Raw genomic sequence first — 25,381 nt, 5'->3', positions numbered from 1 at the left:
ACATACAAATAGGCAACTACCTGTTTAACTCTTGTTTCTAAGGTAACAGCTAATATTAATCAAGCACTTAAAATATTCCTGGCTCTATGCAAGGGGCTCTATAAACATTAACTAATGTAATACAACAAACCTAAAAGGTATATATCACTTTTTAATTGAGATATAATTGAAATATGGCATTGCGTAAGTTTAAGGTGTAAGATATGTTGCTTTGCTACATTTATATATTGCGATATGATTACCACTGTATATCATTATTATAGTCATTAACAGATAGAAAAACTATTGCTCAGAGAGGTCTGAAACTTACCTTGAAGTGAACAGCAATTTCCTCTGACATAATTGGACTGAGGCTCTGAGGATTCCTGAGAGCCTGAGGAACCTGGGAATAAGAAAAAACTAAGTTAGAATTTAAGGCAGGAAATTAGACCATTTATTAAATTTTGAATTTTCAAAAATGAAAATACCCAGTATTAATATTTCTCAGTACACAAAGGAGGGAAACAGACTCACTGACTATGCCCTGATTTTGTCTTTCTCTCTCTTAAAAGATTATCAACATTCTTTCCCAGAAGACTTCACTACCCGTTAAAAGTTTCCATGGGCCCAGAGCTAGTGGACAAAGGCCCAGAATTTGAACCCAAGACAATCCAGTTCAGAGCCTGGACTCCCGTTCACTCTGATAGACTGAATTGTCACTGTTGGCACCCCTCAGGCCACTGCCATGGAGACGAAGTGTGAAGGATAGAGGGACCAAAACTTTTAGAAATCTGAGTGCTTTTGTGTGAATGAAGGGGAACAACTGTGAAATGACAATGGAGCAGAGGAAAGCTGACCTCCATAACCAACTTTTCTTAGAAACTAGCTTGTGTGTAGTACTACACCCTATTCACAGGATGTTCTCTGAGGTTGTTTACTACAGTGTACTGAGTATGGTACAAGGACCTCTGAACAAGATAAGAACAAAAATTGAGCGTGCATAGAGACCTTTGGTAATACCACATCATCAAAGCAAAAGATTTTATTCATCCAAAAATATTTGTCAGCCATGGATTGGAATTTTTTTAATGTCCTTTAAGACAAACAGTTTAAGCAGCACTAATTTATTTCTTTAGGATCTTGGTAGATGTCTCCAAGTCTCCCTTATAAAGCTTACAGATCATTCTTCAAAACCCAAGTTCATTGTCTGCCCTTGAACGAGAACCTAAGCTCCCCGAAGGTGAGGCTTTGTTTTGTTCCCTGCTCCATCCCTACTTCCTGGAATCATGCCTGATGTTCGTTAAATATTTGTTGAATGACTGAAATACGCTGAAATGCCCAACTCTTGCCCTGGATCAATTTGAAAGTTGGTCACAAGACCCAGGTGATGGCCGGTCTTCTGCTCCCAGCCTGTCTCCCCACCTTCCTGGCATCTATGCCTCGCACCCAGCCCACATATCCATCTCTCCAGGAGGAGAGGCAGGAGGAAGTATTTCCATTTATTTTCCCAGGTGAGCTTCAGAATAATTTGGGCACTATTTCTAAGAAGTTCCATGGAGATTTTGATTGACATTACTCTAAATATATAAATTAATTTGAAAAGATAACATTTTTACCACAATGAGTCTTCTCATTCTCAAGCATGGCAGGTCTGTTTGACTTCTTGTATAACTCATAGTAAAATTTTGTGATTTTCATATAGTTTCTGAATATTAATAGGTAATCTAATTTTTGGATGCTTTCTTTTTATATTTGCTATTATGTATGGGGCTTCCCACACCCTTTTATTTTCTAACCACTGGTATAGAGGAAAAAAGAGATCATTTTGTGAATGTTTATTTTGTATCCATTCATTTTTACTAAGCCTTTACTAATTCTAAGAATTTTTCATTTGATTATCTTGGGCTTAATATCATATTATCAACATCTAATCATTTTATCTTCTTCCATTTCCTTCCTCTGGTTGTACCTCTTTTTCAGCTCCTTTTCTTAATCCATTCAGCAGAGTAAATTCTTCTTAAATAAGCTTTTGGTTGAGAAGACAGTTTAGATGTAACAGAATAGTTAAAGAACAAAACCATGAGAGTCCACTTCTCAATGTCAGATGCTGCCAATGCAGTACTCAGAGGAGATTTATTGCCCTCCTGCTTATATTAGGGAGGAGAGGAAAAGAGAAACAATAAATTGAATCAACACTAATGAACTTTGTTCCTTTTAAGTTACACATCAAGAGTAAGAGGGAAAATGAATAATAAATTTAAACTAAATGAAGGTATAAGAAAAAGAATTAGTAAAAGAAAAAATTATCCTTCACCACAAGCAGTTTAAGAAATATAATTCACTACACTAGGGTCCTGGTAGCTATCTCTGGGTCTCCCTTATAAAGCCTAAAAGAATAAATGAACTAAAGCTACTCTGTAAAGAGACATTTTCCTTCCGTCAACAAACCACTTTCTAAACTTCTCAAAGCCTGTAGGTCTTGAAAATAAAACTAATAGATAAAAGTAATAATAACTTTTGAATTTTGATTCTATTGTTACATTTGACATAAAATAAAGAAGTATCACTATCTACATTTTTGTATAGAATAGTAGACTTTTGCACTCAGGCAGCCCAGTCACAGAGGGCTTGGTCATTCTCAGAAGCCTGCCCTATTAAAGGAAAAACCCAGAAACCAGCTCCAAGAAATGCCCAGATGAAGAATTGACCCAGTCTTTCTGGAGATACAGAGAGAGTGGAAACAACTCTACCCTCACTTTCCCCCTAACCCTGCCTACAGGGTAAGCAAATTTAATTTATAACTTGTCTGTCTCAGGCCTTCAGTAAAATAAAATCTCCCCTAAAGTTTTTGAAATTCTAAACTTCTCCCCAGGAAGAATTGGAGGGGGGTAATTTATACCTCTAGAAAGGCCTGGGACAAGCAAATATATTAAATTAAATGTTCCTCCAGGTTGATAACACCCCAGGATCTTGTCTAAAAGAAACACAACCCTTTCTGAAACTCTGAGCATCTTCATCCAATTTCCCTCAATAGTAAAAAAAAAAATTTTGATCAGACACATCTGAGGAAGAAAAAGCTATCAAAAATGAACAAAAGTAAGGAAAGCTAAATAACTTTCAAGAGTGAAAATATAGTTGCCAAAATTAAAATTCACTAGATTATTTAAGCAGCAGATTAGAATGAGCTAAAGAAAGAACTGGTAAACTAGGAGCTAGTTATGAATAAGTTGTGCTTAATAGTTCACAGAGGGAAGAGTTAGAAAAGATATGTTAAGAGATGTGGAAGACTGAATGAAAAAGACTAATAATTGCCCACTTAGAGTTCCAGAAAATAAAAATAGAGAAAATGAAAGTATGTTATCTATTTTCATTTAACAAATTACTCTAAAACATAGCTATTTAAAACAACAACTAGTTGTTTCTCCCAGTTTCAGAGGGTCAAGAATCTGGAAGCAGCTCACCCGAGTAGTTCCTGCTCAGGGTCTCACATGATGTTGTAGCCATTCTGTTGCCCAATGTTGTGGTCATCTAGAGCTTGACTGGTTCAATTAGCCAGGATGATACAAAAATTCTAAATTTGTATATAGCTATTAACATAACCTCATAACATATAAAACAAAAAATTAAGAAGGTTGCAAGGAAAAGTTGACAAATCCACCATCAATGGGGAATTTTAATACACCTTCTACATGATGAATAGATAAAGCAAACCAATATAACCATAGGAATAAAGAATATTTGAACAACATAATAACTTATGTAACTGGCACAAATTAAACCCTACAGACCTGATGATCAGAGAATATACATTATTTTCAAGTATACGTGAAAAAGTGATGAAAACTGGCCACATGTCAATCTACACAAAAATTCTGTAAATTTCAGTCAAGATTATTCAAACTATGTTCTATGTCTTCAATGCAATTGTATTTGGAATCATTAAAAATAATTATTATAAGAAGTTAGAGTTGGGGGAAATCATAAACATACTTTATTAAACAACTAAAGTATCAAGGAAAACTAATGAAAATTAGAATAAATCTAGCACTGGAGTGCAGCTTCTATAAAGGCAAGAGCCATGTCTGTTTCTTTAATAACTTCACACCCTGGCATTTAGCATCAATAACTGCCAAATCAATACATGAATGGATTTGAATCATAAAAGTTAAAAAATATTTGCATGTGTTTTGTTTTTCTAATTTCTGTTGCTGCCTGAATTTTCTGAGGTAATAAAAAAAAATCCTCTAGCTCTTGTTACATTGCAAGGCATCCCTAGCTGAGCTCTTTAAAGAGTCTGGCTGGCAGGTTGATTAGGCTATTTTTGTTCTTCAGGTTTATTGATGTATAATTGACAAATAAAAATGGTATATACTTAAAGTGTATAACTTGACATATTGATATACATATACATTATGAAGTGATCACCACAATAAAGTAATTAACATAGTCATCACCTCAAAGAGTTACCTTTTTAAATTTCTGATGAGACCAGCTATGATCTACTCTTAGCAAATTATAGGCAGAAAACTATACAATTGTTAACTATTGTCACTAGGCTGTACATTATAATTCCAGATCTTATATATCTTGCAAAACTGAAACTTTGTACCCTTTGACCAAATTCTCCCTATTTCCCTCACCCCCAAGCCCTGGCAACCACCATTCTACCCAGTGTTTCTATGAGTTCAACTATTTTAGGTTCTACATATAAGTCAGATCATGTAGTATTTATCTTTCTGTGTCTGACCTATTTCACTTACCATAATGTCCTCCAGATTCATCCTTACTGTTGCAAATGACAGGGTTTCCTTCTTTTTTAATGGTTGGATAATATTGCATTTTATAATGCCTGTAAAATGTTTAATTAATACAAAAGGTTGAAGCAACTATTTTTATGAAATACATTTGTAATCAGAAAAGATGTTAGTTATAAAATAAAGATAGGAAGCAATCTCTTTTCACCTGGATAAAACTACACACATAAAAATGCTGTTGTCTTGGAAAGTGAATCACATATCATAGCAAGTTAAATGGCATGGAAATGCTGCATTCGGTCAGAGCCCCACTCTACACCTTAGACAAATGAGGACCAGAGAAAGTGGCTTTCTTGAGTTCTTACAGCTATTTAAGCGAAAGTGCCCATCGCCTAATTCTACTGATTTGTAACTGTACCATGTTTTTTTGTTGTTGTTGTTGCTTTTAAAATATATCTTTATTGATTTCAGACAGAGGAAAGGAGAGGGAGAGAGAGAGACAGAAAATCAATGATGAGAGAGTCATTGGAGATCGAGCCCGCAACCCGGGCATGTGCCCTGACCGGGAATCGAATCCCGATCGCCTGGATCCTAGGTTGATGCTCAACCGCTGAGCCACGCCCGGATGGGCATGTAACTGTACCATGTTTACATAATGTGTCTTACACATGATTCCTGCTCTCACATGTCATGACCTCCCCCTCCACACACTTTCCCTAAGTGACCCCTGAAGGCCTTGACCTGAGAGTGTAAATAACAGTCATTTACAGAAATTTTTATGTATGCCTAATAAAATCATGACAAAATTATGTGTATTCCTAGGAGATGCTCAGCTAAACACTACTAGAAGTTATATTTTATCACAAAATGATATTGCCTCCGAGTAGCTATTCTTCATAATTTCTACCATTTTTATCTGCTCCCAAGAAAACACTGGCACAAATATTTCTGAACTGCCTACCTATGTGATCAGGGGAGAAAATAGTCCCCAGAATTGGGTGATGAACATTTATTCTAACTGAGGATTTTCGAAGTCCTGGATTGACTTGATTGTGTTTTTCTAATTTCTTTCTATAGATTTGTAGCTACACTGAGAGGTGACATGCGACATACATTCAGCGCTTCTCCCAGGCTCAGGTTCAAAACTGTCTGTCCTGCTCTCCTGCCCACTCTAGACATGCGTCTGGGAATGGGCAGTTGAGTTCAGAAAGACTGTTTCAGAGTTTGTTTATGGAGAAGAAATTTCCTAAGGAGCAGAAGACGTGCTGTGCTGCATTTTGAGTCTCACCTCTCAGCATGTTAGAATAGTTTGTTTAGGATTAGGAAAGAGATTTCATTTTCAAATTTTCACAGTATTTTTTGAATATACCTTTCTGTCATGAATTTTCAAAGTCTGTTTATATGCAAAAATCTGAAGTTTAGAACTTCACTTTGAGAATTTTTAGCTATGTCTAAAAGGCTTCATTTTTGTTCCTTAAGAAATTAACATTTTCTCACTACAAACTGACAAAAGGTAACATTTGGTACCAGAATTTACTCCATTATTCTAAGATCCTTGCATTCCCCACATCAAATCCTTTTTTAAAATCCACTTTAGTTCAAGTATGGATACCACATAGTGAGAACAGAAGAACTTTGAAATGATTATCCTCATAAGAGGAGAAGCCTCTATTGTGTGACCATTATAGCGCTACAGATCGCAAGAAGTTATTGCAACCTCTGATTTTACTGCAACCAACTAAGTTTATAGAAAAAAAAAAAAATCATGTTCATGGGAGCCAGAGCAATTTTCCTGTCTTGTGGATTAACTAACTGATCCATTCACTTATCCATTCCTTCCTTCTTAAAAGTATTTAATAAGTGCTCACTGGGTAGAAAGCAGGTATGCATCCAGGTGCTAGAGAAACAGCTGTACAGAGCACGAAGCCCTTCCCACACCACCACCCCGTCCATGGGATTTACATTCTAACACAGAAGAAAGACAATAAATAGGTAAATGAGTGAACAGGAGCGCTGTCCAGTTTTAGGAAGGAAATAACACAAGGCTGGAGTGGGGGGAGTGATGCTCCAAATAAGCTGTTAGACTAAAGGGTCACTAAGGAGGAGACATATGAACAGAGATCTGAAAGATTAAGCCACAGCAATTTCTCAGAGAAAGGTGTGCCAGATGGAAGGAATGACAAGCGCAAAGACCCTGGAACAGGAATATGAAGGGTGTGATAAAGAAAGAGGACAGTCTTTTATGTTTTAGTTATATTTTGTTTATATAATCCTACATTTTTAACATGGGACTAATGCACACAACCAAAAGACACTCACAGGGCACTTACCATGCCAATACCACTCTATAGATGCAGGCCCTGTTTGAAGGAACTTAAAAGTATAGTTTCTATGAATGGGGAGAAATAAAATTTGAGGTGAGCAGCTCAAGCAGAATCTCTGGAACTGGGTGAAAATGTGCCTTTTTGACACTGTGTAACCCAAGTTTAATTTTTTCAAGAAACAGTAGAGATATATCACTTGCAAAACAGAAATAGGGGTTTATCTTTCACAGTCTAAAGTATTCCAGTAAGTCATAAATCAACTGGTCATTTCTCTATTTAATGATTTACCACCTTATCAAAGGCATCTCCTTGTTAGCTTTTTATGAGGCTTATCGGCTAGAGCCAGCCTCCAAAATTGGAGGCTAATAAATGATTAGCTACATGTCTAGATGTGCAACAGCTGACTGAGGAGTGGTAAGAGATCCCTCCCCACCTTGCCATTCAGCTGGGTGATTTAGTCTGCCCACTGGCACAGTCCTGTAGAGGTCTGGAAATCAGTCTGTTAATGTGTTCAATACAGGCAGCTGCAGGGAAAAGCTCTTCAAAGTGGCTTTGGAGAAGCTCAGTAACCTACAGCTTATACTGATCCCATTCAGAAGTCTCAAAGCTCTGCATCCCTCTGCATCTGTCTATAAACAGAGGCAGACATTGATATTTTTATTTTTATTTATAATTTTAAAAATCTTGGATTTTTCAAGTATGCTGTTAGATTTCACCCATCTCTATTCAAATTCTACCAATTTTGGAAGTCCAAATAGTGTTAACAAGAGAAGCAAAAAGGTTATCTTTTAAAAGCAAATCCTTTATTTCCAGGTAAATTTGAAAGAAAATTATGAAGAAACACTTGTAAGGAGTTAGGATGTTTTCTATTCCATCAGAGAGTAAAAGTTTTCATGAACCACAGAAGTATCCTTTCCAGCCCAATCTAGATATATTGATATGTCCTGCCTTGGAAGTGGATAGACAGATGATGATAAATGATATACATAGATGATAGATAGATGACGATAGATGACAGATAGATAGACCGATATAGATAGATGATAGATGATGATAGATAGATGATAGATAGATAGATGATAGATAGATAGATAGATAGATAGATAGATAGATAGATAGATAGATAGATAGAGAGATGATAGATAGATAGATAGATAGATAGATAGATAGATAGATGATAGATAGATAGATAGATAGATAGATAGATGATAGATGATAGATAGATAGATAGATAGATAGATAGATAGATAGATAGATAGATAGATAGATAGATGATAGATAGAGAGATGATAGATAGATGATGATAGATAGATGATAGATAGATAGATAGATAGATAGATAGATAGATAGATAGATAGATGATTGATAGATAGAGAGATGATAGATAGATGATTAGATAGATAGATAGATAGATAGATAGATAGATAGATAGATGATAGATAGATAGATAGATAGATAGATAGATAGATAGATAGATAGATAGATGATAGATAGATAGATAGATGATAGAGGAAAGGGAGGAGGGAGGCAGGGAGGAAGGGAGAGAGAGAGAGAAGAGATAGATGGATGGATGGATGGATGGATGGAAGGAAGGAAGGAAGGAAGGAAGGAAGGAAGGAAGGAAGGAAGGAAGGAAGGAAGGAAGGAAGGAAGGAAGGAAGGAAAGAAGGAAGGAAGGAAGGAAGGGGAATTAGAATGTACTGCTCAGGTTTGCAGTTCTAGAAACTTGATATGCTTGATTTTCTCAGGAATGATCAGCCTCCTAGAACCTGCTTCAGTCTAACAGTCTCACATAAGAATATTTATAAAAAGTTTATGTTGAGCCCTAGCCAGTTTGGCTCAGTGGTTAGAGCATTGGCCCTCAAACTAAAGGGTCCTGGGTTCAATTCCGGCCAAGGGCATGTACCTTGGTTGCAGGCTCAATCCTCCACCCGTCAGGGTGTGTGCAGGAGGCAACCAATTGATGTGTTTCTCTCACATTGATGTTTCTTTTCCTCTCTCTCTCCCTCTCTCCCTCTCTCTGTCTCTGAAAAGCAATGAGAAAAATATCCTTGGGTAAGGATTAAAAAAAAAAAAAGTTTAGCCTGGCTGTGCATGGCTCAGCAGTTGAGCATTGACCTAGGATCCAGGAGATCACAGTTCAGTTCCCAGTCAGGGCACATGCCCGGGTTGCGGGCTGGATCCCCAGTCAGGGGCGTGCAGGAGGCAGCTGATCAATGACGACTCTCTCATCATTGATGTTTCTATCTCTCCCTCTCCCTCCTTTCCTGTCTCTGAAACCAATAAAGACATATTAAAAAAAAAAAAAAGTTTATGTTCATAGTCATTTTTAAATTTCACTAGAAGAAATCTCCCTGGCCAAGATCTAAAGCCAATTGCCTGCATTCTTATGGAAAGATATAGTCAGCATTAAAATTTGGTTGGTTGGTGGAGAGAGAATTTGACCCAAAGGAGTTCGTAATCTCTGGCAGAGGTCACTATTGGTATTATAGAAAGAACAGAAAACAAAGCTGCTAAAGTGAGTGTGCTAACGGCTGAGGCAGAGGCCCTCCTTCTACCTAAAACAGTCCTGCATTCATGAAGTCATCACGTTCAAGATTCAGTCCAGAGATGTGAAAATGCAGAAACTCCTGATGGTACAAGAGGACAATCAAAGAAGGAATAACTCTTGTTAATATAATTCACAATCAGTGGGTGTATATGTTGGTTATTAGCACTCTCCATAAAATATAAAATATTCCTGGCTCTCCACTTTCCTAGTACATGGTAAGATTGCTTTTACCCACCCCATTTATATTAGATATGCTCATTACTTTAGCCAAGAAAAAACAACATAAATAGAAGTGAAATGTGTCACTTCCAGGCTGACAGACAAGGTGTGATTTGCAACATCCCCTGATATGGTTGTTATGGACTCACAGGTTGAGATGACTAAACAGAGCAAAGGCCCAGGCCAGTCTTTTTTGGGCATGTGTGTGAGAAAGAAAGAAATGATTGTTTGGTTAAGCTGCTGAGATATTGGGGTTGTTACTGAAACATAACCCAACCTATCCTTCCTGTTATTGTAAAACAGCTCAGAATTAAAAATTATTTTAAATTAAGGTAACTTCTTAGAGTCAAGGCACATTGACAACCTAATTAATACTTAGAAGTTCACTTGGTGTTTATATAATCAGAATAAAGGGAACAGGAGGGTGTTGTGAGATGCCTGGAAAAGCATAATGAACTATTACTGCACTGTAATAGAGTATACCCTCTGGTGATTGCATTAGATCTGCCCGCCAAACACCATAGCTCATTCATTCATTCACTCAGCAAGTACATATAGAGTGTTTACTATATGCAAGACACTGTGCTGGATCCTGGGGATACAACCATAAAAAGATTGGGACATTCCTTAGTTATGTTTTGTTCTAAACGTATGTTCTACATCAGTGTTTCTCAAAGAATCAGATTTCTTTTCTGATACTTTGGCAGAATATAATAAAGATAAGTTACTAGAAAAATACTTTATATAATCAGATGTCAAAGCAGTGTCAATCAGCTCAAAAGTTTCTAAGTGATTACTTGCAATTTCTGTACTCACCTCCTTCCAGATGGGCAAATGTTCACAGACCACTGCTGGTCTATGGACTACACTTTGAGCAGCACCACTCTGGATAAGCAGGTAGGACTTAAACAAACTGTTTTCTATTTTCATCTGCCCTGCCAAAGTTATAAAGTTTTATATACTGGGTAACCTCTTCAGGTCAGTCCCCCATGACCCATTGAACCCACCACTTGTATTATTATTTAGTTAATATTTTTTAAGTCAACTCATTTTTTTAAGTCTGTTCCATGTAAATGGAAAACCAATTTCACTAGACATGAAATAAAATGTAAACAAAGAAGTGCTATGAATAAGTAGTTATTCAAATCTAGAGAGATGTGGTTGCCTGCTCTAAGAGAGTTAAAATCTCACTAATGCCAAACTGAAACTTATACTTGACATAATTAGAAAACTGAGAGGGAATTAAAACAGGAGCACTTACTCATTGCGTATTTCATTGCTATGTAATGCCCTATTCATGTTCCATATAAAACCTTTTTAAAACCAAAGAGTATTATCTCTATACTTCAAAACACTGGGCATTGTTTTAACTCTCTCAATATGAGAACCAACTTCTAGTTGTCCTGCATGACTATTTCCATCTACAGTCACCAATCAGGTGGTCATAATCAAATGAATAACTGATCGAGCACGGGTGTCAAACATCACCATTTCCTTTCCCCATACCCCTGTCTTATGGACCACTGATGCTGTAGACCATAGGCTCACTTCAACTTCTGAAAGTAATATTTTCCCCAGATCCAAATAATTTTAAGTCTCATATCCTCTTTATGAGACATTTTAGAGTCTTGTTACACCATAAATACCCAACTAACTTGTATTCTCTTCCTTCTTCCACTAATAATCAGTTTCTTTACCTGATGAAATAGGAAAACATGTATATATTTAATGATTGGAATGTCCCCTTAGGATTACTATTGTAACGATTTAATCATAATCCACAATTATAATACTGGTGATATTATCTACCATACCTCCGAGGTTTGGCCTGGTCTGCTTCCATAATCTACAACTCTATCCAACTTGGAGCATTACTTTGACACAAGGAAGCAGAGACTCCAAGGACAGGAGAGTTGTTCCAACCATTGTTTATTCTCTGTAAATTATGCCGACTAAACACCAGAACAGGGCTTCTGTGCACAAGAGGTCAGGCTGTGAATATGAACAGGCGGAAGAATTAAATTTGTGTAATAGTCACAAATATTCATAACAATGGAAAGATCCTTCCGCAGGCATTTCTTACCTAATGTTGAACTTTTATCAAAGAATTTTTTTTCCAACTAGCTGTTTCAAATAAAACCACTCAGTGTCTCTTCTCTCCCTTCAGGATACACAAACCACAGAATTCCGATGACTCACCCCAAAATAGCCTGTGAGTATGCCAGGGGCGGAAGGGCATGCTGTTTGGTCCTTTAAAACTTCCTGCCGAGCTGAAGAAACGGAGAAACTGAACATACACAGATATTTGGGGACTAACTGTGAGTAATAATGAGAATGTAATCCCTTTCAGTCTTCTAGGTTAACAACAGCTTGCCTAAAGTGTCCTGTTACATCCTGTTTGCTACACATGTGACTCCTCAAAAAAATATATAATATTAATAGCACAATGTTTCATTGTTAAGACTGATATTATCTATGTCAATGGTTCCCAAACCTTTGCTGCCATTTGGAGACTAAGGTCATTTCTTGGGAGAACTATAAATTAATGGCTTTATGAAACAAACATAGCATCACTATGACTTAGAAAGAAAAAGCCAGGATTCAGTGTATGCACTTTTGAGACTGCATAAGCCGTTAAAAAGGAAAGGCAGTAAAGCATATTGATTAAAATCTTGGGTTTGAATCCCAGTCCTTATACCAGCCATGTCACCTTAGCAGTTACTTGCCCTAAGTCCTAATTTCCCATATGTAAAATGAAGACAATAGTAATACTATGTGTAAGGTTAGGATCCTATGTCTATGGGGTGAGGCATGCATGTAAATAAGGGGTACTGCTAAGGCATGCATATAAAGGCATGCATGTAAATAAGGGGTACTGCTAAGTAAATAAGGGGTACTGCTATAAAGGCATGCATGTAAATAAGGGGTACTGCTAAGTAAATTAATTACCTAGTGCAATCTCTTTTCACAAATAATGAATCGAAAGATGAACGCTATTAAGTGAGCTAAGAATGGTCACATCACTGCAGTGCCAAGACAGAGCATTATAAGGTGGTGAAAAACAGGCTCTGAAGCCAATCAGCCCAAGCTCAAGCCCCAGTTTTCTTACATGCTAGCTGTATAACCTTGGACGGGTCACTTAACTTCTCTGTGTCTCAATCTTCTTAGCTACGACGTGAAGATAATCATAGTACTTTTCTCATAGGGTTGTTGTGACAGCTTAAAAAGAATACATATAACAGTGTCTGTTCCATTAGCACATAATAACTAATCAACAAACACTACTACACCAAAATTGGGAAGTTCTGGTTCTTCTGAAAACAAATTTTAAAGTAAAACAAGTGTCGACAATGCCAGACTTTTGAAAACTGTATCCATAAAGGCAACCTAAGCTTTAAAAAAGATAAATTAAAAATTGATTGCATGTAGTTTACAAGATGATCAGAATACATGCAGATATCTTTTCAGATCAAGGTATGTGTCTTCTTCAACCATGTTATTTGTCATAATATCTCCATTTTCTTATAGAAAAATATTTCAAACAATAACTCCAACTGCGGAAGAGTCACTTTGATTGGAGTTTGAAAAGAATGGCTACATCCAGCTGCCTTGTATTTGCAGGAGAAGCGTAATGCAGGGGGAAGAGCAGTGACTCCCCTTTTCAGTCCAGGCTCTGCAACTCAACCAGCATAGTCAAGTGACCCAACATCTGTGTCACCATCTATAAAATGGGGGCAATCAACACTGCCTGCCTTATTATAAATACTGCTTGGAAACAGGCATGTGATAAGTTTCACAAAATATATGTTCTATTCATGCCTTAACCACTGTTATAGCACCTTGATTGAAAAGTTTATTCAAAACTGTTCTGAAACCAGTTCAGAGTCAGAAATAAACCTTCCTTTACTTTGCATATTACATACTCAAATAGCATAGAGATTCTGATTTTAAGAAGCAGTGGAAAAGAGAAATAGGAGAAAATCTTCAAATCTCAGAAAAAGAATTTGAAACTCGCCATTCTTGACATGTGATTAAAAGGCATGCAAGACTATATATTTTTATATCTCTTGACAAGAATTAACACAGAGCCTCACATATAGTAGGTGCTTAAGACATATTTGTTAAAAGAATACATAAGACATAAATTAAAGATTTTAGGATTTATTGTGTCCAGCCCTAATTGACACCACTGTATCCCTACTTCCATCCAACTGGTATCTAATTTGAAAATCACTGATATAGGCCCAGCCCGAGAGTTATATGCTGCCTACGACTGCTAGCATCTTAATAAAAAGGTTAAAAAGGTGACAGTGGTATAATTTTCCCCAACCCATCTTTTATTTTTCAAGTAATAGATTATGCTTTACATTTGCATTGTCTTACAGTTCTGACAGGGATTTCAATCCCAGATGGAAATCAAGTGGTCAAAGAACCTTCGTAGCCACACTTCCTAGCTTCAATAGATACCATTTCCAAAACCAAGAGAAAAATATTCACATGGCCTTTATATGCCATGTGTCTCTTAAAACACCATAAGAAACAAATGGGAATGTTTTATGATTTGGCAGTAGGATGGGGGCCCTCTCAGTTCTTCATGCCTTCCAGGAGAAAACTTGCTGAAGCCAACTGTGCTTAAAGGTTTCAGGGAGCACCACAATTCAGACTCCCTCCGGGTCATCTTACAACCAGAGATCAGATGGAGACTGTTCTTCAGGGCAGCACACAATTGCTGGCACAGCACTCGGTGCGTCAGCACCTCACCTGACACTGACTCATTACTGGATGTGAAGCCAAGGCCCAATTGTGTTGGTCATATGTAACCTGCCACTTCCAGCCAAGTATTCCCAGCCCTTTTGGAAATAGTATACCAACTTGCTTCCTCACTATGCCCTGAAATGTTTCTAAGACCACAGCCAACACAAACTCCTGAATTCTCTTGCCACCATGAGTTTTCCTGTCTCTTCTGATGGCCCTCCTCCCCCATTACAGCTGACCTCTGCATCAAACCTAATGCAGAAGCTGGGAGGCTCCTCTCAGTAAATATTTATTCAACTCAATTCAGTCACACTCAGAGATAACAGGCAGCAAGGATTATCAGGTTTCCTAAATGAGCCTGAAACTCATTGCCTGGGGTCAGGATGATAGGGGGTTATTTCCTTACAGAAAACCCAATTTTCTCAAATGCATTGCATTAAGCCTCAAAACAGATATTGTATCTTACTCAGGTTTATAAAAAATTCAACATGTCTGTCACCAAAGCTTAAGGCCCTAAGGCAGAAAATCTGAATCAGTAACAAATTCTTCAAAGTAGTAGATGGTTCACAGACATTAAAGAAAGAGTCAAACCCATCATGAAATATGTATTGGACAAAAATTGCACAATATTGTTTCTCAATATTTCCAACAGTATGTCCTCCCATCTTTCATCGTGGATTCCGTGTCTTATTAGTTTGTGTACACCCTGTGCCTGCCAAGTGTGGGGAACATAAATACATTGAATTTCCCGTCACAGAAATAAGCATGAATGAATATGGAATATGAAAGAGAAAGAAATTTAAAAAGAAGCGGGGGGAAAAGACTGAACTTGTGCTATTCAACATTTATCCTGTGAAGGTAAGCACTTTAGTATTATTTTTGAGTGTATTAACATCTTAAATCTAAATACAAGCCCATGAAGCACAATTCCATGTACAATGACAAAATGACATAAATAGCTTCTAACCCTTGAGGTAAAAAGAATAAATTGAGGTAAGAAAGTTTCACACACATTATCTTTTAAAAATACCAAAGTTGTTCAAGATAAAAATACTGCATATGTAGTAGGATCAAACATAGCTAATTTACCAAAGACTGGCATATGCAATACTTCTATAATTTGAGAGGCAAGGGAGACTATAATGGGCAAGAATTTTAAAAAAAACAAAAACCCTACATAAATAAACAAACAAATAAACAAAAGTAATTGGGCCTCAAAGAATTTGGGAGATTTGAATAAAATAGATAAGAAAGAATTTCAGGGACAAAAACTGGAAAAAAGTGTTTTCCAGGATCACCATGCATGTTGAGTGACTTAAATTAATAAAAGCAATCACCAGGGAGGGAGGGAGAAGATAGAACCAGAGCCGTCCTTCTCTCCTCCTGGAGGAATAAATGGCTCTTAATTATAAATGATAATTATTAATATTAAATTATAAATATTAATGGTACCTATTAACAATTAATAGCTACAAATCCAAACTTGGTGGAAAAGGAGAGAGAAAGAGAAAAGTATTGAGAAAGACTGAGTCCGGCAAGGCCATCTGGGGATAACCGGGGAAGGTAAGGGCAGCCTCAGCTAAAAGACAAGTCTTTGGAGCCACCCTTGCTCACTCCAGAAGCAGCAGCGCTCTGCTCCGTGCTCACCTATCTAGATACTTAGCACATACATCAGCCATCGCAAGTATTCTTACGCATTGCTGATTTTATTGTTGAACTCTCCAGTTTTATCACCTCCTATCATGGTGTTAGCTCATAGCAGGTACTTAGTAAACGGTTGTTGACTGAAAAAAACTCAGTGATATGGACTGACAATAACAGAATTCTCAAGCAACTTAGGCAGGGGGAGTAAGTTCAGCTCTGGTACATGCTTTATATAAAACCCCAGACCTGGCTCTAAATTTGAGACTACACTAGAAGAGTCCAAACAAGAAAATTTAGTAAGAATGGTCTCTCAGCCTGTACAAAGCTAAACTCTTATCTATTCTCTGCACCTGTAACCACTGGACTTATAAATAGTCTGCCCTTTTATTTTGCTTCACAATCAGCAGCACAACAGAAAAAAATGCTTAAGATCACGTTGCTATTGTGACTAATCTCTACAGAGAACAGTGCTGGGGTTTAAAGGGAAACCCCCAGCAAAACCCTCAAAACCAGGAGCAGGGAGCCCACCAGCCCAAAGTGGAAAGTTGAAATGCAGGAATCTGAGAGAGAGAAAAAAAACCCAAAATATAAAAACACTGAAAAGGACTTGGGCAAGAAGAAAGTAATTGACCAGTTCCTGAGAATTTTTGCACTTCTCAAACAGATGTTTACAATATCTCAGTATAAGTTAAAAATACACTGCCCCAATTAATCAACTCAATGGTATGTTACACAGCCTCAAAAGTTATCATTATGAAGATAATATGGTAAGCATAAAAATCCAATTATTTATCGATCTGATGAATATTTATTAACCTTCTCCTATGTGCTGACTCCACTTTAAATGCTGGATATATGTGAGGGGACAAATCAGACAAAAACCTCTGCCGGAATGGACCCAGTATCTAATAAAATGCATGTGGTAGAATGCTATGTCTAGGCCCAGAACAAAATCCAGGGCAGTGGTAAGGAAAGAACATGAGCATTGGGGGCCTGGCAGACATAGTTTTAAACCCCAGTTCTGCCACTAACTTGCTGTATACTGTTGAGCAAGTTAGATGTTCTTGCTAATTCTCTTTCCTACATTTATAATAAAGGGGACATAAGAACAATCTCAAAGTATTATTGTAAATATTAAATAGGATAAAAAGTCAACCAGAACTGAATCTGACAATATGGTTCCCTAGGTATCCAAAGAAAGCCTCCCAGTAGAGAATAATACTCTAAAAAATGGCTGATAAAATAATTTAAAAAAAAACAAATGTATGGCTGAGTATGGAAGAAAGTCAGGGAGACTCTCAAGGCCAAAAACAATGAGAAAACACATTTGCAGAGAGGTAAGCCAGGGCTTGAGCTAGAATTTGTCTTGTGGGCATCTACCAGCCCACAGTAGACCAAGGATCAGGGAACCAATAAAGTGGGGGGGGAAATCCTAAGCCAGGATTCCCAAAAGGTCACATCTTCAAAGGGGCATTGAGATACTTTCCTGTCTCACCTTTATATCTGGGTGGGAAAAAAATGACTACCCAGAAAGTTACTAGCCACAATCCTGCTCTCATACAGATTTAGAACCTTCTGGTCACAATACCTATGTGGACCTTAAAAACAAAAAAAAAAAGCTGAAAATCCAATTTAAAAGATTCCTGAGTGGTGATGTCTTCCCCCACCCCAGCACCTGACAGAATAAAAGTTCTTTCTGGAGGAAAGCACTTTAAACTCAGGCATGAGAGTTCCCACAGATAGGGTAGCAAGGCACGTGGTGTTTATACACAATATAAACCAGCCACTATGCATGGAAGTCAATAGAAATAATACATTTTAACAAGTAGTCAAAATATTAAATAAATGGGATAAGTACTTTTTAAAAATAAATAAGTACAAAAATATGTAAAAGACAATGAGACATAAAAATTACCAATTTTTTTCTAAATAAAATTCCTAGAAATGAGAAATATAATCACTAAAATTACACATCTGTTGATAAGCATGTTGGTTGTTTCCATATCTTGGCTATTCTGAATAATGCTGCAATGAACATGGGAGTGGGATCTATATTTTTCCTATTAAGATGTAAAATATAATTATTCCTAAGAGCAAGAATTCTTATGTGGGGTCTATAACCCATAAAATTCAGAGAATCTGTGAATGTGTATAGGAAAAATTTACATATTTATTTTCATTAATTGCAATATAGAATGCCTTTTAATTTTGAGTGTAAACAACAAAACATAGTAGTGATAACAATAACTTTGACTTTTTCAGGTATTGTCATATCACATCATTGCTGCAGGTATCACAAAACATTATTTATATTCATCATATCAGTATATAAGCTGCCAAAGTGAGTACAATATTTATCAGAATCATATTAGTCATTATAATGGACCTATAGTTACTTCTCTGTTATTTGATATATTAATTTTAAAGATATTATATATTAATATATCACAATTTTTAGTTTTTTGGTGGGATTATTACATTGCCTTTTCAAAAAAATCTTTATTGTTGAAAGTATTACAGTTGTCCCCCTTTTTCCTTCCATTGATCCCCCTCCACCCTATTTCTGCCCCTTCTAACTATAGTTCAGTATAATTGGTTTCTTTTGTAGTCTTGTGTATTTTATTTTATCCATTTAAAATCATTATTTAGAGAAGTTCCTAGGGTTTACCTGACAGCCAAAGGTGTCCAGGGCACAAGAAAGGTTAAGAATGATACATGGTGGGGCAAAAGTAGGTTTACAGTTGTTTGTATGGAAAATAATACAATAATTAATAAATAATAATACAAGAATAAGCTCTGTTTCACATATAACTGTAAACCTACTTTGCCCCACCCTGTATTACAAAAACAAACTGAGAAAAAAATTTTATGACTACTTAAAATTAGCTCCTGCTCTATTTTTTAACTTTAAATAATGGTCCTTAAACATAGCCCTTTGACAAATTTTGCTAAGCATATTTTTGTTTTGGCTTTCAGGTTTTATTACAGACATTTGTCACAAATTTAACGGTGAAAGAGGAAAGGAGTAAAGAGAGAAAGAAATGGGAGACATGCTTTGTAATTTGTCAACTATAAACTATCAACTATCAATCTTCTATCTTACCCAAAAAGGAGAAAAATTATTTGAGTGCCTCTACTTTCTCTTAGCTATTTCCAAATCACTCGTATAAGAATTTATACTGGAATCTAGGCATATTTTAACCTCTCAAGGAACTAAATTACTTACATTTACTACCTGATATTTAAAATGTAATTAAGTTTTTCAGATGTTCCTACACAGGACTCTGAGCCTGGGTATTCTATAATTTGTTCAACAGGCTGCTTCGTCACACTATTTTAGATTTCTTTCCAAGATAAAAATAAAAAATGGAAGTCAAATATTTTCCCTTCACATTGATATTTTTACTCCCTTTAACTCCCTCTCTGGACCTTTTCTGTGGCATTCTATCTCAGTCCTTGAATTTCTACATGTTTGTATCTCAGGTTCATTAAACTCAGCTGACCCACCACGCCCCCACCAGAACTTCAAAAGAAGCCATGCACAGCAGCACTTGTTCTGGCTGGAGGATCATCCTGAGTCCCTCCCTGTTTACTCTTGAAATGTCTGGGCCTCCTTTCATCTCCAGGTCTCAGATTCTGGCACAGCGACCGGCTCAGATGCCAGCATCTAACCCTCTGGGTCCTGGGCTGTCACTGAAATTTGTATGGCAGTCCTGACTCTGTGGCTCTCCCTGTCTAGGACGAGCCTTCAGATTCCCAGAGTGCAGGGATTTGGACTTCTCCTGCCTCTTTTCACACAGCCCAGCCAGACCTGGCAAAAACCCAGCCAGATCTGTAACATCAGCCACAGTTGAAACGGGACTTTTAAGTGACCCACTGTGATATCATTGATCCTCTCCTGTAATTCAAATAAAATCCACCTTCTTGTTCCACTTCCGAACCTACTGCAGTGACGTGACATGGCTAATGCAACAAAAAAGTGGCCTTTTGGGAAAGTTTTCTTAGAGGGTAAGGAAATAGGGTGAACTCCACCTCACAACCCAGAGAGAAAACTTCACAAAAAATGTTTTTTACTCATCTTTTCCCCCCAAATCCCCACATCATATAGCAGTAGCCCCCCTCTCTCCCCCTCCCTTAATCTCTAGCTCATTGCTGCTCTATAAGTTCCAAGTCAACTATAAAAAAAAAAAAAAAGAGGAAGATCTCTATGAACTCATGAGAAGCAAAGATATTGTGAAGTGACTAAGGGTACAATGCCTAAGAGCAGATATAATATGCTACCTTTTGTGTAACAAAAGACAGGGAAGTAGGAAATCTAAGAAATCATACATGGAGCTGCAGAGCTTTACAAAGAGAAACAAGAAAAGAGAAACCTAAAAACAGTGAATTTGGTTACCTACAAAGGGTGAGGGGAACAGGGTGAAAGGGGCATTTCCCTGGGAATTCCTATTTTTATAGTTTTGACCTGAAACATGTTAATATTCTACATACTCAAAGAATAAACATAAATCAATAAAAGGGTAAGGGGATCAAAACTAAAGCTGAAAGCAAACTGAAACAAAAGAATCCAATGTTATTTCAAAAGAAAAACAAAACGTTACAAGGAGGGGATGGCAAGAACTGCTCCAAATAACCTACAATCACAGTATTCAACTCTCAGCCTTGGGAAAGGCATAAAGCAGGGGTGCAGAACAGCAAACACATCCTAGACTCTTTTTAGTAGGTTTGTTTTTTAGTGGTAGGGCAAAGAAATTCTGAAATTATCTTATAGCCATCATAGGATTCAGCAAATAAAGGAATGTACCAAGGTTGTTGGGAGCCACAGCTTTCTCCTGTGGAAGAAGGAACAAACTAATATGCTACAGGGAACAAACTAATATGCTAACCCTGTGAGGATAGTTCTGAATTAGTAGTATGAGCATGGACTCAAGATTTCTAATACATAGAGAGTAAATATTATATACTATATTATATAAGGTAGTATATAGTATTACATGGCATGTAGATAATATACACTATATAGCATATAAAATATATAGTATTATATAGTATATGCATGAATATGTGTAAATATATATATTTATTAAATTTATGTATGTTTATGTACATATACATACAGCATATGTGTATATAGGTATGTATACATATATGACTATATACCTGCACATATGTCCTAGTTTAGTTCACAGAAAGGCTTAAGGCAAAGCTATCATAGTGGCAATAAATCCCCCTAGTGACCAGATCTTAATCTCTAAAACCATTCCCCACTAAAAGGAACCAGAAATTTTAATTTTCTTGACATGAGACTTCAGTCAACTGTTCAAAATAAGACTCTTTAATTAACTTTAATAAATAAAGTTACTATTGCCCGGCTGGGCATGGCACAGCGGTTGAGCATCGACCTAGGATCCAGGCGATCAGGGTTCGATTCCCAGTCAGGGCACATGCCCAGGCTGCGGGCTCAATCCCTAATGACTCTCTCATCATTGGTGGTTCTCTCTGTCTCCCTCTCCTTTCCTCTCTCTGAAATCAATAAAGATATATTTTTAAAAAATAAATAAAGTTACTATTGATTAAAGATTTCCAAATGCTCTCCATATTCTTTCAAAAGGTATATGAGGACCCTCAACCTGTAACATTTTTGAATCAAGTAAAATTCCTACTTATAACTTATTAAATAACTTATTGAAATCTTTTTTAAACTATATTTTATAATTCAAAACAGAAGAAATGAACTATTGATATGAGTTTACTGGGTTTTAGAATAACAAAAACGTCAATATGCTTAGAGACACTACTCTTGTCTATATGTATGTCACCAAAGGAACTATGCAGGAAATTAACTTGCAGATGGAGTAGCCTTCATGTGGAAAACACATCTGTCTTTTGCTTTAACAGACTTTTCCTAGATTAGCTAGTAGTTTTCCCAGAAGATCTCTGATCTACGGGTTAAATCAAAGGTTTGTTGTTAATGTTTTTTTCTGAACTCCTTGAGAATAACTAAGTAAAAATTTTTTTTAAACCCAAGAAACGTAACCATATAAGGAGGTTCCAGGTGTACACCTCTTGTTCAGCCATGCCACCCTCCTGTTGTGCATCCGATCTCACTTGATTTAGCATTTTGGCACCAAACTTACAGTTCCTTTGCCAACAGTAGTTAGCAGCCTCAGCATGCCAGTAGGTTTTGAAGAGTGGTTTATCATAACGGAATAGCATATGTTTTTAGCATGCTCTTGTAATGAGGCGTGGCTGTGGGTTCCTTCCTGGGAACTAAGTATCTGGTATTTACCTGGTATTTACCACCACTAACCCATTAACAAGTGACTCACCCTGTTTCCTATTGATAAGGTCGATGAAGAAAGCAAGGACCAAAGTCCCAAGGGGGAAAACCTCTAACTGGCAGCCAAGTCAAAATCCTAGGCAGTTAAATCTCCAGTCAAGCTAGGGTCTGAGGGTAAGCCTGCCAGGGACTCAGCAAGCGTGGGTGTCCTGAAATCTCTAAACAGGAAAGAGGCCTGGACTTCATTCAGGTTCTACTAGTTCATTCTCCAGAGATCAAAAGTGGGTTGAAAAGAATTGCTCAAGACAAAACAGTGTCACACTTGGGGCTAAAGCCTTAAGCTGTGGTCTACGCTCTAGAATTTTCTCTGGGACAGAATTAGTGTGGTGCTGTCTTTCGACGTAAGCTGTGACACTCCCAATTTGTGAAAATCACTGCAGGTGGAAACAGACACAAGCGATGTGTTGTAAAGAAGATGAAGGGAAACAATGAAGCAGAGCGCGTCCGCCTTGAAGGAACACTGGGGGCTCGCGCGCTCCGGTCATTTTTCCTGCGGGCTTTGGTTTGCTTGCCGTAGTTCGGTAGTCGGGGCGCGGAGGGGCCGCGGAGAGTGTTTTGCAGAGCGCCCCAGGGTCCTTGCGCCCAGGGGCGCGCTGGCGAGCGCACCGAGGCGCTCCCCCGCCGGCTCAGCCCCTCGCTCTAGCTAACAGGAGCTGAGAGCCAGACGCCCGGCTCTTTCGGGGAGAAGCACAGGCGTTTCTTAGTGAAGGCGCGAAATAAAAGCACTTTCTCAACCCGCCCTTCCCGCGCCGCAAAGGGGGCAGAGGGCAGGGAGGGGGGAGGGAGCCGGGGGGGGGGGGGGTCCCCGCGCGCGCCCCGGCCCTGTCCCGGAGCTCAGCCCGCACCCAGGCCGGCGAGCCCGCGCCCGCGCCGAGCCTGGCGGAGACGGCACTCCCCGGGCTCCCGGGCTCCCGGACGCCGCAGCCTCCGGCGCACCCGGGGAAAGGCCCGAGCCCCGTCGGCCGGCCGGGGAGGGGGGGAGCGGAGCGAGGAGCTGGCTCCTTCCGAGCAAGCGCCTGCAGAGCGAACGCAAAACTGCTGGGGATGCAAAGGCAATGGAAGGGCTGGTCCCTGACCCAAAGGAGTGTCCAGGCGAGTTGGGGGTGGCGTGTGTGTGTGTGTGTGTGTGTGTGTGTGTGTGTGTGTGTACAGGCGAGTTGGGGGTGGCGCGTGTGTGTGTGTGTACAGGCGAGTCGGGGGGTGGTGTGTGTGTGTGTGTGTGTGTGTACAGGCGAGTCGGGGGTGGTGTGTGTGTGTGTGTGTGTGTACAGGCGAGTCGGGGGTGGTGTGTGTGTGTGTGTGTGTGTACAGGCGAGTTGGGGGTGGCGTGTGTGTGTGTGTGTGTGTGTAGGAGAATGTAGTTGGCATGTTCCAGAACTGGTTGGTATATATGGGAATCTTGCTGGACTGACAAGACACAGTGAAGTCTTCAAAGGATTTTTTGCAACAGGTGTCTGTACATTACTAGGGTACATTAGTAGCAGCCCCACTGCACTACCATTGTTTTTGGAAGAATGATGAATTAAAATGTTTGGATCTTAATGTTAATCCTGAGCCTGGAGACCATGAGAAGCTCTGGTTTAGGAAGTGACTGTGTCTGAAGAGTTAAGTTACAGGAAACAATCATAAACTGAAAGGGTCATTAAAGCACCCATCAGACCCAGTGCCCTTTTTCCAAAAGTTAAATATTTAAACCAATCAAAACAGACACATATTTATCTTAAAGTTAATACTTCCCCAGGTATATTAATGACTCATTAATCATTTATTTAATACAACAAATTGTTATTGACTACCACGTTCAAAGTTATGTAGGAGACACAAAAGAAGACTACAAAGGTCCTCTAACAGTGTACTGGGAAAGATAATAGTAGCCCATTTACTTGTAAATCAATGCACCATTATGTTCCAAAGTGGACATAAAAGTGTAGTATGTGATAAAATTACTGTTAAAAAAATCATGAAAGGAAAGGTTTTCTTAGTGACATGGAATGAAAAGATTGGAAAATGTCCTGTCAGTGCCTCCTGTCACACCATAGTGCTAAAATTAACTCAACAGGAATAAAGAATTAAGTATGTTTTAAAATTATAAGTCAACATGAAGCAAATTTAAATATATGTATTATTTTAGATTGGGATGGATTTTCTAAATAAAATCTTTGAAAGAAATAGCAAAACAAATATTGATAAACTTGGCTATAAAAATGTAAAACTTCTTTAGGAAAAAATAATGAAATTAGAAGAAAAGCTAGAAAAATATTTAACAATATAGATACACAGAAGTTTATATCTTTACTACAGTCAAAATTTTTACAAACCAATAAGATGAGCCCTGAAAGAGAAAGTTGGTCAAAATCATAATAGGCAAATAATTACATTTATAGGTATAAGCATTTGTAAAAGAATCTTCAAAAAAAGATTGAAAAATTGTTCTCACAGAAAGTTAAAGGAAAAGGAAAGAAAACTGAAAAGCAATATTTCATACATCAATTTATCAAGAAATTACACATTAATATTTTATACTAATGAAGTTGAATTAAAATAAGTACTCATTTTCTGGAAACTGAATTGGAAAACAATTTCTAGGGGCAATTAGGTAATAGATACTATTTTATTTTTAAAATAAAAAGCATATTTTTAACACAGTAATTCCACATTAGGGAATTATGCCACAGAATAGTCATAGATTCAGACAAAGACCTGTGAAAATTATAAACACTCTCCGATGACTTGGGAAATGCATAAAATAAAATGTAAATTGAAAAAAGTGGGTTACAGAGAAATCCTAAGTTTGTACCCATTATACACACACTTG

At 37.7% G+C, this 25,381-nt stretch overlaps 1 long non-coding RNA gene across 3 annotated transcripts; it reads left to right on the top strand.

Annotated features, from left to right (window-relative positions):
* The first annotated feature begins 1,344 nt into the window (after window positions 1-1,344).
* LOC308563927 lies at window positions 1,345-20,110 on the top strand. 3 transcript variants are annotated; one of them, XR_013999868.1, is made up of 5 exons: window positions 1,345-1,490; window positions 11,995-12,145; window positions 15,235-15,440; window positions 18,489-18,567; window positions 19,710-20,110. It is a non-coding gene; the product is annotated as an uncharacterized lncRNA (long non-coding RNA). The 3 variants fall into 3 exon arrangements; XR_013999869.1 differs by lacking the exon at window positions 19,710-20,110 and adding an exon at window positions 19,203-19,669 and having other exon boundaries at window positions 15,340-15,440; XR_013999870.1 differs by lacking the exon at window positions 19,710-20,110 and adding an exon at window positions 19,203-19,669.
* The last annotated feature ends 5,271 nt before the right edge of the window (window positions 20,111-25,381 follow it).

Source organism: Miniopterus schreibersii (genome assembly GCF_964146895.1).
Source record: "Miniopterus schreibersii genome assembly, chromosome: 11".
Classification (NCBI taxonomy): Eukaryota; Metazoa; Chordata; class Mammalia; order Chiroptera; family Miniopteridae; genus Miniopterus; species Miniopterus schreibersii.
The sequence above is the reverse complement of the archived record's forward strand: the minus strand, read 5'-3'. Positions and strand labels throughout refer to the sequence as shown.